Genomic DNA, 13,180 nt, shown 5'->3' on the forward strand with positions numbered 1-13,180 from the left:
GGCTTTCTGGGCTGGGAGGGCACTTTGCCTGCTCATGGGCAGCCTCTCATGCACCCCAAGTCCTTCTTGGCAGGGCTGCTCTGGATCTGCCCCCAGCCTGTGGTGATACAGGGGTTGGTCCAACTCAAGTGCAACACCTTGCCCTAGGTCCTGTTAAACAACATGAGATCCCCACAGGCCCACTTCTTGAGCTTGTCCAGGTCCCTCTGGATGGCATCCCACAAACTGCACCATTTGCTGAGAGTGCATTTGATCCCTTCTTCTGTATCATTAATGAAGATAGCAAATAGCACTGGTCCCCTGAGGGACACCACTAGTCGGCAACGGTATTCAAGAGTGATGTGTTGAGAATCCAGGAGGAAGTAGTGAGCTCAAGTTGTAGGGAAAAAGGTCCTAGAGGATGAAGGAACAAAGTGTTGATGGGCAGAGAGACAGGGCAAGTCAGAGCTGCTGGAATTAGTGTGGTGCGGAGAGGAGTAGTCTGGCTAGTACCTGGTGGGCAGGAGAGAAATATAGCACTGATCTCAAGAGGATGGCACTGTAGGGGAGTGTGAGAAGTAAATAATAAGGCCAAACAGAATGCATAGTGGAAATAAAAGATAAGTGATATGTTTTGGAAGGCCATCAGGAAACAGCATAAATCATCAGGGATGGGAATGGGAGGTGGTAGTACAATTAGTGGGGCAGTAAATGAGAAGGAATAAAAACAGTATGCTTTGGCTCCATTGTTCTGTACTTGACTGTGTTCTCTCTTTTTTACCCAACAAAATTATTTTGTTGTCCTTCATACTCAAAAAGCATTTTTTTTCTCAGTCTCTTTTACTTTTTGGACATCTTGAAGAAGAGAGTGAACCTGAGAGACAGAACTTATATGATTTTATGTGACTAGGAAAGGTGATTGATCTATACTATACTATACTAGAAAATTGCAGCTAACACCATTTAAATATATGTGATCTGTATAAGAACTATTTTCTACTTTATTTTCCAGTGAGCCCATCCTTGTCATGTGATCTTGCTATTAAATACTGATATAAATATGCAGCACTGCTTCTTGGAATATTTATGTGATGATACAAAACCATCATAATCACGCTCTTCTTCACTTCCTCAAATAATTGCTATCTTAGCAGGAGGGGATGGCACTTAAAGTAACATTAAAACAGAAAAAAACCCTAAATTTCCACTTCACATGTAAGGCAAAGTAATCATTCAAAGCATAAAATTTGAAATAGACATTAAAACATTTAAGGCAAAGAGAGTCTAATAAACCATAGATTGGTTGTGTTTGCATTATAATTCAAATTACTTTCTCTTGTTCTTGAAATAAAGTAATATTAAAAACAAGTTTAGGCTGAATGGAAACAATCTATGTCAATATTTGAATATTTATTATATTGTAGCAATGTTTTCAAGTACATTCATTTTCATTTCTATGACAGTGAATATAAAGGAAACGAATGTTAGGCCAAAGCTGCATCTTTCTGAACACTTCCAATGTCTTTGATGCATTTAAGGATATTTACTAGTTACAAAATTCTCAAGACACAGTGATTAAAAATTAATTGTTTTGCAAATTCATGCAAAACTAAGTTGTTTGTTATTCTTTAAGTAAAACCAAGGATTTTGAAAATAACTGAAACTCAGCTTCATCCACTTTATCTTAAGGATTTTGGATTTTTTTTCCAAATTTTGGCAAGGACAAAAATCATAGTTTTCTATTCTGTATGTAAACAACAAAATCTTGCTACTATGCAACTAAATCTTCATTTTCATGTTTCTTTGTAGATTAAATTAAATACTGTAACTAAAAGTTATAGCTTTCATGGTGCAAAATAAAGTTATGACATTTTATTTTACCTTACTCAATGTAAGTCTATATGATTTAGGATATTTTGTAGGGGTCAATAATTTTGTTTATGTGTCAGTGCACTCAATGTCACCTTTGTTGACCCTGTGCAATTCCATTTGTGTGAAATAAGAATCCTGAGTACCATGTTACTACATGCAAAGTACTTGGACTCTTTTTCAGCACTGCATAATCTTGCCAACTCATCCTTGGAGTTCAGCTAGATACAGTATTCCTCCATGTAACCAAGAACTGTGTGAAATTGTTTCACAAGATGTCAGAACAAAAGAAGCAGTATCCTTAAGTTAATTGTAAGTATTCCATTCCTCTTCTATTCAACTGGAAATAAATGAATGAATGCATAAATAAATAAATATCTTCTAAGCTTCATTCAGCTTTTTCTCTGCATAGCCAAAATCAGCACCTGTGACTAGAATAGCTTGAAGCCCTAAGGTAATAAAGATTAAAAATTAGGCAGCAGCTTAAATATTTTCTGTAACATGACCTTCAGTAAACGTCACTCACTATCACATTAAGTGAATTCCATTGTTGAATCACTTGGACTTCTCTAGTGTTCTGGAGTACAGGAAAAAAAAAGAAAAAGACAAAAAAGGCTTCCCTCCAACTGAAAATGAGAAGACTGCCGCTGAAGTTCTTGCTATGGCAAACTAACATTTTATGACATGGTATTTTAATAGCTACAAATTATTTCATTCTGCATTAAAGCTACAGTAATCTCTTTCTTAATGTGATTAATCTAATTCAGAAGGTGCAAGTTGAAACCTTCTATCCCTATGCTTCAGACAGATGTGTTAGGTATTTCTTCACCTTTAAGTATCACCATAGGTGGTTATGCTTCCCTTGGACTGATGCCTACTTCTCTGCATTTTTTGGTTATTCTAGTCCATGTTATTCTAGACTAGCCCCCCTACCAGATCAGTCACTCTCCTCTCATGTTATTTTCCATTATAGAGATATACCCATGTCATTGAAACAATGAAATTGTCAATAATTAGAAGATTTCTCACAGACAGAATTTAAATTAACTGGGCTTGAACTACTGGATTTGCTTTTAGTAAGAGATAACCACAGGCTCTAGTGTCCTGGAAAAAAGAAAAAAAAAAAAAGTCAGAACTCATCTTCACAGTTATTTTCCTTTCTGAGTAATGTTTTGTGAAGCAATCAAATATCTCCCTATGTTTAAAGTACAAATAATGATTTAAAAACCTCTATTACTGTTGTACAGAATGTCTCTTTGAGGGCTATACAGTGCTTGTGGTGGAATGATAAGAGCTTCATCACTGACAGCCCACATCCATGCTCTGATTAAAAGCCTGCCTTTTGTCTCCATTTTTCAGGACAATAAACTGCTATTCTAAGAAATAGCCCTTTGCTGGAATTCCCTTTAGAATTGTAAGAACTGTATTATGTCATCCATTAGCCAATTGTTAGAGTAAAGTAAAATTCACAACAATAGTCATTAGCAGATGATGTAGAGTCTCATCACTCTTTTGAAACTTGAATTCCTTTGAAAGCAGCTGTTTACTGTGCTTTCTGCCAGGACTGGGGGAATGTGTTCAGCTGGATTAGTGCAAATCACTGTTTTCAGAGGAATGTGAAAACAGTGCACACACTCTACTGATGATACACAGTGCTGGTGTCTACTCTGCCTTCTCTTCATGCAGCTTCACAGCATTCACCCTGCCTCAATTGCAGGTGCAATAAGCTCTGTCTGCCTACCAAATGTAAAAGTTTAATGAGAGTTTCTGTGTTAGGTAATGGAGTGGCTCAATGGGTATAAATATGGCGTGGGGATGTCCTGAAAGGATCTTGCCAAAGATGTGGTGAGAATATTTTTAAGAATACTCTGTCTTGCACAGTGTAGATATTGTTGGGGCAACATGCAGATGGCAAGGAGCTACTTATTGCACTGAAAATTAAAGCCTAGGCTGCCTGTATTCCCCATGAATTGTTGAATCTATACTTGAACAGCTATTCCACAGGAACTGGCTCCAGATCAATATGGTAGGCAGTCCAGCTGGATTACAGAAACAGGCCTTAATGTGAAGCCAGGAATATATGGTTAGTCCAGTTATGGTCTTGGGGGTGTAATCGATGAATTATTATTAGCACAGTTTCACTAATAATAGCACTCATAAGCCGAATTATCCAATTATTACTACTCATTCCCTACAAAATCTGATATATGCAAATCTCACTCCTTCACTGCTCCTTTAAGCACTAAAGTGGTCCACCCAAGGTCATGATTCCTACTATATGGAAAGGTGAGGCCTGAGCAATAGAGTATGAATATCTTTGCTGGGCGGAGTGCACTGTTGATGTTGAAAGGGGCGTGTTGCTGGGAGCTGTCAGGGGGAAACAAGGGCTGGATCTGTGCGAAGATATCTAGGCGAGGGAAAGAACTGGTTCATGTCAAACCAAAAAGTTCTTAGTGATGATCAAATTTTTTAATTTACTCATTCTGCAAGAAATGCATGCCTGGGCAAGTGTTGTTTATCAAACAAAACACATATTTGTCATGCTTAGACTCTTTTCAGCTTCATTCTGCTAAGGAAGAGCTGGATGATTAGGTCAAAAGGAAGGACAGACTTACATGTTTAGAAGATGGCATTTTGCGCCCCCTGCTTTCCCTTTATGGCTTTGAGCAACTCAAGTATCTATTTGAGATTGTTTAATTTTGATGAGTGCAGCAGTCTTGTGCTGCAGACAGCATCTGGACAGAATGTCTCAGTGGTGGCTCACAGGGAGACAGACAAATCAGTGACTGTGTGCTCTGGGCAGTCATTTCCAAACCAAGGTGATGTTTCTCCCCTTTCAGCCCCTAAATTATCAGGCTAGCCCAGAGATCTGAGGCTTTGAGGGGAGGAATATCAGGAGATGGCAAAGATTTCCAAAAGAGGCTCTTACCCCAATATATGATGGTGCAGCTCTCTTTATTCTGTGATGTCCAAGGGGAGAGCGGGGCAAAAGAGGTCAGGGGTTTACCTAGGCTTTGGACAGGGTGGGCTTCTTGGCTCCCCGCCAACCCTGTCAAGGCAGGAAGGAGGGGTCCAGGGTTATCTTGATCAGAGTCACAGGGGTCCTGGGGAATGGGGAACAGAATCCCATGAGCACAATGTAACACCAAGGCTTGCAAGGAACTACCTTCCATTATTTTCGTTTGAATCAATGCTAGTTCACAGTTAGAATGACACCTTTTACAAATGTTTAATGTACAGTGAATGCACAGAAAGTTTCCTGAATACTAAGTAACAATTTTTATGTTCTTTGTAAATGTTCAAAAGGAGTTGAGTCATCTTGCATTGGCTATATATATATATATATATATATATATATATATATATATATATATATATGAGCATCTAAAAAATCTGATAGGACAGACGTGTGTTTAGCCAGGGAATGAGAAGGCTGTTTCACAGGTCACAAGCTGTAACCTTTCACAGTCATGCCAGTGCTGAGCAAGGCATGACTACTGAGAAAGTGCTATAGCTGGCTATGTAACTTTGAAAGACCGCAGACAGATTAAATAGAATGAACTCTTTAAGAGTTATAGCTGTATTACCAATATTTATACAAGTTATGCTATGCCTACTAATTATCCATGCAAGTGTAGAATTGTGTAATGAATCTATCGCCTACATGTGAGTTTCCTCATTCAAGAAGATATCTGGTAAGCACCAAGTCAAAATCCAAATGAATCCAAACATGTAGAGAGTGTTGATGCTGTGGTGGAGGCAAAGGGACAAGATGCAAATAAATAATTAAGAGTAGAATAAATGACAATGTAATCTGCATGACTGTCTCTTTCCAACTGACTGTAAATAAATACATTTCATCATATCAAAAATAATCTCATTTCATTGTCATACGTGACAACAGGAATTTTTCAATGGCTTCTAACCCTGTTCAGGCCTTGTAATTTCAGCATCTGGTTGCTGGTTAGATCAGAGGACTGATTTTCTGATGTACACACCACTCAGAAAAGAGTGCACAAAGCACTTCTCACTTCTAAACTTTCCTTTCTTCACACTCTGTTGGAAGGGCTATGACTGCAAATTGCATCAGTTAAAGTTTTGACTAGACTAAGGTCATATTTTTCCTCCTTAGAGCAACTATTCCATAAAATTAATCTAAAGGTAAAACGCCTTGGTAAGATGTCTCCATGTTTAAAGCCAATTTTGATATTTGTTACATAATTTTTTTAGGGCACTCTCACATCCTCTGTTCCCCCAGGAGCCACCGTTTGAAGAGGGGTTAGATTCATGCCCATACAATTTTTAGATACAGAAATCAAGGCAAAGCTTTTTGCTGTAAGCAACAGCCCAAGATGTGTTCTACTCGTGTGGAGCTTCACTTCCTTCAGAAAAGCATATAAAGTTTGAGAAAGACTGGAAAACAGCCGAGATGTAAGAACATGATAGTGTGGCTGAAGAAAGCACCATTTAAAGTGCTTGACACTTCTTCTTAAAGACTGTTTTAAGTGTCCAAAAAGCCAGTGCAGAGAGTTAAACCGTGTTTCCAAGGAAGAGCCCTGCTTAAGTTTTCTTTTGTGTGTGAAGTCTGTGTCTTTATCTGCATTTGCATGGAAGGCAGCTGATTACAGGGTTCCTCCCTCTGCTCCCTGAGGACAGTCAGACCAGAACTCATTGAGGCTCTCTTAGATATTTTGGTAATAAAATGTAGTCTGTTTGCAGTTCTGTAGGCAAAAAACACCTTACAAATCTCTTGCTCTAAAAATCCAAAATAATGGAGAACCAGTTGATATTTTTCTAGACTTTAAGCCTACTGCAGCCTCCCTGAAACCTCTCTGAATCCTCCCTGAATACTGTAAGATGTAATAAAACAAGAATCAAATTTGCCTAGGAGGCAGAAAAAGAAAATAGGGGTTAATGTTTGATTTCCATCAAAATGTTATGAGTATGCTAGTTCTTTCATAAAGAACTTGTTGTGTATTTATTAAATACCTTTAAAATTAGGTGTTTGGAGAAACAGAAACTCTTCCAGAGCAATGAATCTGCTTGGATTAGACTGGAATCAGAGACAACTGAGGAATTTGAGATATCTACATAAGATTTGTGCAAAGGTACAGGATAACCATGAGTTTAGTGTCAATGGGCTCTAAGTATCTCTTACCACATGGAAATAAAAATAAAATAAATAAAAATAAAAAGGGCTTGTATGCTTTAGAAAATGCTATTACCTGTCCCTTTTCAGAGAACATCTGGGAAAATGAAAAAATCTCACTTCTGCTCAATGTGCAACTTGTAGGAAAAATGGAAACAACATCATGTTCAGAGTGAAGTATTATTGTGCTATCAGAAACCAACAGCACTGCCTCATTTGCATTGCAATTGTGCATTGAGCATTCATCAGAAGTATGTCAGCACAAAATAAATATTTCTGAGAAGGGTGACAAGGCCATGAAAAAACTTATCTCTAAGTGGATATAGCAGTTCTGATTTTATTTTTCTCTAGAAAAGAGATAGGTATAAGAATGCATGAAAAGAGTGTTAAACACTGTAAAAAATACTGTAATAAAATATGGACTAGCTAGCTCAGGAGTATTAGTCCTCACATTTCCTGGAGAAAGCTCTATCCTCTTTTAGTTCACATGCCCATGTCCCTTGTCCTATTGTGTTCTCGAGCCTATTTCCAGTGGAGCTTCATAATTCACATATCTTAGGAGTGCTCCATGGATCAACTCAAGGTAATTTCCATTTTTCTCATCAGAATTTCGTTGAATAAATGAAACACATGACACCATTTAATTGAACAGTGAAATGTGTGATTATAGAGTGTGTCTGAGATCAAGACTTCAAAGAACATCAGATAAAATCCGTATTAAAATTTGCCATTAATTACAGTAAACCTCATGTAAGAAGTATATTAAAATTCATGGTTTAAGGTATAAATCATTATCTATACAAACACCTTCAGTATCTACAGGGAGGTGTTTGCTTGATGCAGCATTCTTTCTTATCTGAACACTTATGCTTTTGTTGATCTGCTAGATACAGGTTAATGCTGTTGCCTTACTACTGACAGGTTACAAGACTAACATGTATTCAAATTTGATTTCAAGTGATACTGATATATTTTTGTCTATTGTGTTACCTATCTTCATTTTTCCCTACCAGTGAGATCTTTTAGGGAGATGAAAATAATGACTAAACTCACTCATTTTCCTGTGTTCAAACTGATTTTTCACAACTGAACAGTCAAAGCATACAGTCAAATATATGGGCAAAAATTATTATAGGTATTCTTTGAAAATCTTCAAAAATTCTCAGCAGGGTTGTCATTAAAATTACCAGAATTTCTAATCACAATTAGTTTTTGTTGCAAGAAAGTTAGAAGCAAAAAATCAATCATTTTCCAAAGGATTATAACTCCTTTTGGTTTGAAAGCTGGACATTATCTTCACAACAAAGACTGAAAATTATTTCATTTGTTTCTCCATTGAGAAACAGGACAGGCTGCATCTCTCAGGTTTCCATCATAGACTTATTTCATATTGGAATATTCAATATTCCATATTGCTCAGGTATCTCAAAGGTAACCTGGCTTACTGTAGATACACAGGACACAGATGAAGGGACAGAAGGGAGGGAGTCCCTTTGCCAGGGGCACATTTTGCTTAGAGTGTTACAGCAGCAGAAAACTTCTGGCACCCACAGTTCTCCAGTCAGGCTGATAATGTTGATGTGCAAATAAACACTGATAATGCAACACAGAGAGATCACCACAGCACAGAAGAAAGCCCACTTTGGGTTTGAAACCCAAAGTAACAGTACCCTGGCTGTCTATTTATAGGCTTCTCACCTAAAACTTCAGAAACTGAAGACCTGAAATTCAGGTTAAAAATACTTGCTAGACAGAAAATTTTATTTTCTTTACAATGAAAGGGTAAAAAAATGATAGCTTTTCAAGAACATTCTTAGATTTTAAAAAATTATATTTTGGTTGGTCACTCTCAGTGACTTTGATGATATATGCAGTAACTATTTCTTATTTACTGAGACATTTTAGCTTTTTTCAAAGGTATGAAATTGGCTGTATTTCTGTTTTGCTGATGCAAAAGCCAAGAAGTTTTCTCAATAATGTTATCTTTTGCTTCAGCTTCTCATTTTATTTTACATCCCAGAGTAACTAAGCTTGTTAGGGAGTTTCAGCCAAACCAGCCAGATGCTCCTAACTCCCATAATATTTTGTGAAGTCCTCATGTGGAGCCTTGAACAATTTGCAGTGTTCCAATAAAGCCAAACTGAACCTGAAACACCAAACAGATGATAAACAAAAGACAGACAGAGGAAGGGAGGGAATATTTGGCACCTGAGTCATGACAATCCACATACATTAGTGCTCACATTTTTGTTTCTATTACTGGCATCCAAATGTCAGTTTGATTACATGAGTTTTTATGCAATATTTAATTCTGTGAAATTGTATGGTTAAGGCAAAATTTGTAGCCTATAGCTAATGGTATTCAAATGCTTTTAAAATAAGATATAACTTCAACAGGGGTCTCAAACAAGAATTTTTACTTAGGAAGGTGATATAGGAATAGTTCTTAATACAGGAGAGCTATCTATCCACCAGTGGACCCAGATATATCCCAGCCCATCTGCAACAAGTGCAGGGTACCATCTTCGTCCAACCATGTTCCTGAAGAGGAGCAATTTAGAGATGGAATGCATCGAAAAAGCCAAGAAACACCGCAGCAGACCAGGGAGAGTCATATCTCTGGTGAGCCATGTCCACCCATGAGTCCGATGGGAACTTTGCAGATGTATGTTGCACGAAACACATTTTGATGACCACCTATTTTGATCAGACTGAGGAAATGTAGTGGAAAATTTTAAAAGTAATATGCTAAATGGGAAGCTAGTATGTCTGGGTGCCAAATTCATTTTTTCTGTTTCACTTCCATTCACTAAGGTGCACGGAAAGTGATGCCAATGTGATTAGAATTATTTTTTAATATTTCAGCTGGCTTCTGCCAGCATTACAGGATTTGCATCTAATATGATTTTATGTTGATTTAAATTGTCTCATAATCAAATGGAAGGGGAAAATGTCCATACACAGGTTCAACTTGATGAGGATGTTAAAAAATGTTACTAAGTACCATTAATGAATACTTTACTGAAATGTGATGTGATTGGGCAGCCTCAAAAGCTGTATTTCCATTGCTAGTAGCAGGCCCTAAGTGTTTTGCTAAGATAAAAAGGCCTCAAGATGGAAGTTTGTCAGGGTTGCTCTGTCTGAAATTTTCTAATCTGTAACTTGGTTTATCTGTGGCAGTACTTTCTCTAATTGGACAGATGTCTGTGGTTAATTGGTTTTACTTTTGGTTACTTGTGCATGATACAATGTTTTCTACACGTAACAGGAACTAGCAGCTATTTTAGGCAGCATGAGATATTTATGAGTCTTATTACAATGAACATGTAGAGAAAAACAGTCCTTGTAGGACTGCAGAGGACTTGAGAAGCAGAGGCATAGGATGTGGTGCAGAGATCTAAGCATGGGATGGCAGATGAGGGGCCCCAGTTTGCACTGCAGACCCCATAAACAGCTCACCTGCTGTCTGTAGAGGAAATACTGACCTGCAGCTGGACAAAACTACTTTTAGGGGCAGCAGAGAAAGTAAAGAAATAATATTTCACACAAGTAAAATGTAACATGTACAGCAAATTAAGATGCCGCCTCTGTGTTAGAGACAAATGAAGATAGAGCAAAGGTGTAAAGGGTGCTAGCTAGCAAGAGGATTGACACCAAGTGGATTACTGAGTGAGGAATAATCAGCATCATCATCACATTCCTCACAGTGAGGGAGGCCAGGTGTTGACAACCATAGCAGCCACAGCCATGAGAACATAAACCTTAGAGTGACAGTGGCCCAGAAAGGTTGAATACAACATTTGTAAAAAGGATAGGAACCATATCTATGTAAAAGAAATTAAACTGCATAGGTCTTTTTTTTCTCTAACAATTGCTTTATTTTTCTTTAGATCTTTTTATCTAAACTATGAATAATTATTAACATTTCAGTTATATTAATAAATTATTTTGTTTAATTATATACAAGATGTGTTTCTTCTTTGCCCTTAAATAAAGTTGCAATGAAACTGTGTTAAAAGATTACTTTATAACACAAATTCTGAAAAAAAAAAATGTAAAAATCAACCATTACATAGGTAAGAAAATATATAGCTGCTAAATCTAAAACTGGAAAACCAAACAAGAAGAGCACCAAAAATATGCAAGTGTTCCATACTTATCAACCAAAACAGTATGTATAAAAGATTCACTTGAAAAAATCACCTAGAAACTGCTTCTTATCCATTCCAAGTTTGTCTGTTCACACATTTCTTTTCCCCAGTACTCTCTATCTGTAAAGATTTGTTCAACTCCTAAAGAATGAGACAATTTAAGAGACTGGTAGATGAGGAAATGCTAAAAAATTTGTTCACATTTACACTCCAATTTTCAGGAAAACTAATTTTAATACTTGATATTTGGCTCTTTCTGTGAAAGTGTCTATGCTTTCTTCTAATCTTTATTACATTAAACTGTTTAAATACGAGGGTATTTTTGCACAAAATAAATGTTGAAAATTAATATTAAGCATTCAGATATGTTTCTCCAAAAAGTACCTCAACCAAAGAGAAATCAGGCTACATGGAAGTGAGAAACCTTTTCAGTCTTTTTCAACCAATTTCGTATTGCAAAAGGATATTTTTGGCTTTGTATTTTGTGACTTTATAGGAAGCATGTACAACTCTAAAATATCAGCAGTGTGAAAAAACATCTGAAACTCACAAATCAGGAATTAATGAAGGCTAAAAATGTAATGAAATTTAGATGTTGTTTCTTGAAGATCTGACTGGTTTAAGGTACACCATAATATTTTATTAAAGTGATTTTCTGCGATTGCTTCCTTCGATCATGGATTGTATGATCTGCTATGCTATTTTTGCTTGTAGTTTCTTACTTTTTTCAGGTTTCTCTGTTTGTAGCATTAAAAGGATATTTGATCTAACAGAAGAAATATGTCACACACCTACAACCCTCCCCTGACAATAATATGACATATATTAGTCATGTTAGGTACATAGGCATTATTAAGAATGATAAGGGTTTTTCTTCATATTTTCCACATCCATTGCAAGTTCAAATCTGTAGTCTTTGCACCACAGTTGAACTCAGGCTAGGATCAATTCCTTCTAAGTATTTTATGTGGAAACTTTTTGCTTCTTTAAATGATGCCTCCAGAAAGTGTTTGGAGTATCTCTTATTACCATTGCCCTCCTTGCATGTGCAATTAGTCACCTCAGTATTTTCATATTACAATGAAGAAGGAGAATGTGAAAATTAATGGATGACTAAGAAATATTCTTAGATCTATTAACCTTTATTTAATGGTCCTTGGGAGCTGCAGTTTGAATTATCTTACAAGTTTTACCTCTTCTGTCAACTATATCTTCTTTCTCAAGCTTATGGGGACCCAATTATTTCATCAACAGACTTTGAGGGTTAATGCTAATAAAATAATTTAAGAACCCATCCACTCTTCACAGGTTTTAAAGAGATTCACTACTAGATACAAAGCTTGGTATAAACTTCCTCTTTCAGCACTTTTCTAGCTATAAAGTCAAAACACATATCACCTCTTAAGTAAGTTTGCTTTTATTAAAATAGTTGTCTTGCTTTCAGGACAACTGCTACTATCACAGAAACTCATTTTACCCTGTTTAGAAGTGATCTCACAGTTCTCTGTTAGAAAAAGCTTACACTTCTATGAATACTACAATTTATTTATGCTCCCATTAAAACTCAAGTAAGTTTTGCAAGTATGAAAGTGTTAGGATATGACTCAGATTTGGTTCTGCTGGTCAGCAAGGGAAACTAAAGGCACAAAATACATACAAATGCCAAGATTCCTTTCCTCTGTCATACCTAGCTATTGACTACAGTTATTAAGATCATTTACTCTTTTTTATCTGTGCTACTGACCCAAAGCCTCACCCTTTTTTAAGAACTGAAAAAACATAGAAGTCCTTTCCCAGAAGTGTCTTAACTTGGTTTTTTTACCTAAAATCTGCTGCTGCTTTATCAAGCAGAAATCAATCTTGTGCCTTGCAGGTTCAACTCTAACTCAAGGACTACATAAAAATTGGCTGTAGAAGGCCACGAAGTCCAAATATTGTGTGATGTGCTGCTGCCTTCTTATCTTTAAGACCTGTATAATGCATGGTTGAATTATTTAAAGTCAAGCTTGAAAGATGTGAATGCAAACATACC

The sequence above is a fragment of the Taeniopygia guttata genome, chromosome 1A (assembly GCF_048771995.1).
Source record: "Taeniopygia guttata chromosome 1A, bTaeGut7.mat, whole genome shotgun sequence".
Taxonomy (NCBI): domain Eukaryota; kingdom Metazoa; phylum Chordata; class Aves; order Passeriformes; family Estrildidae; genus Taeniopygia; species Taeniopygia guttata.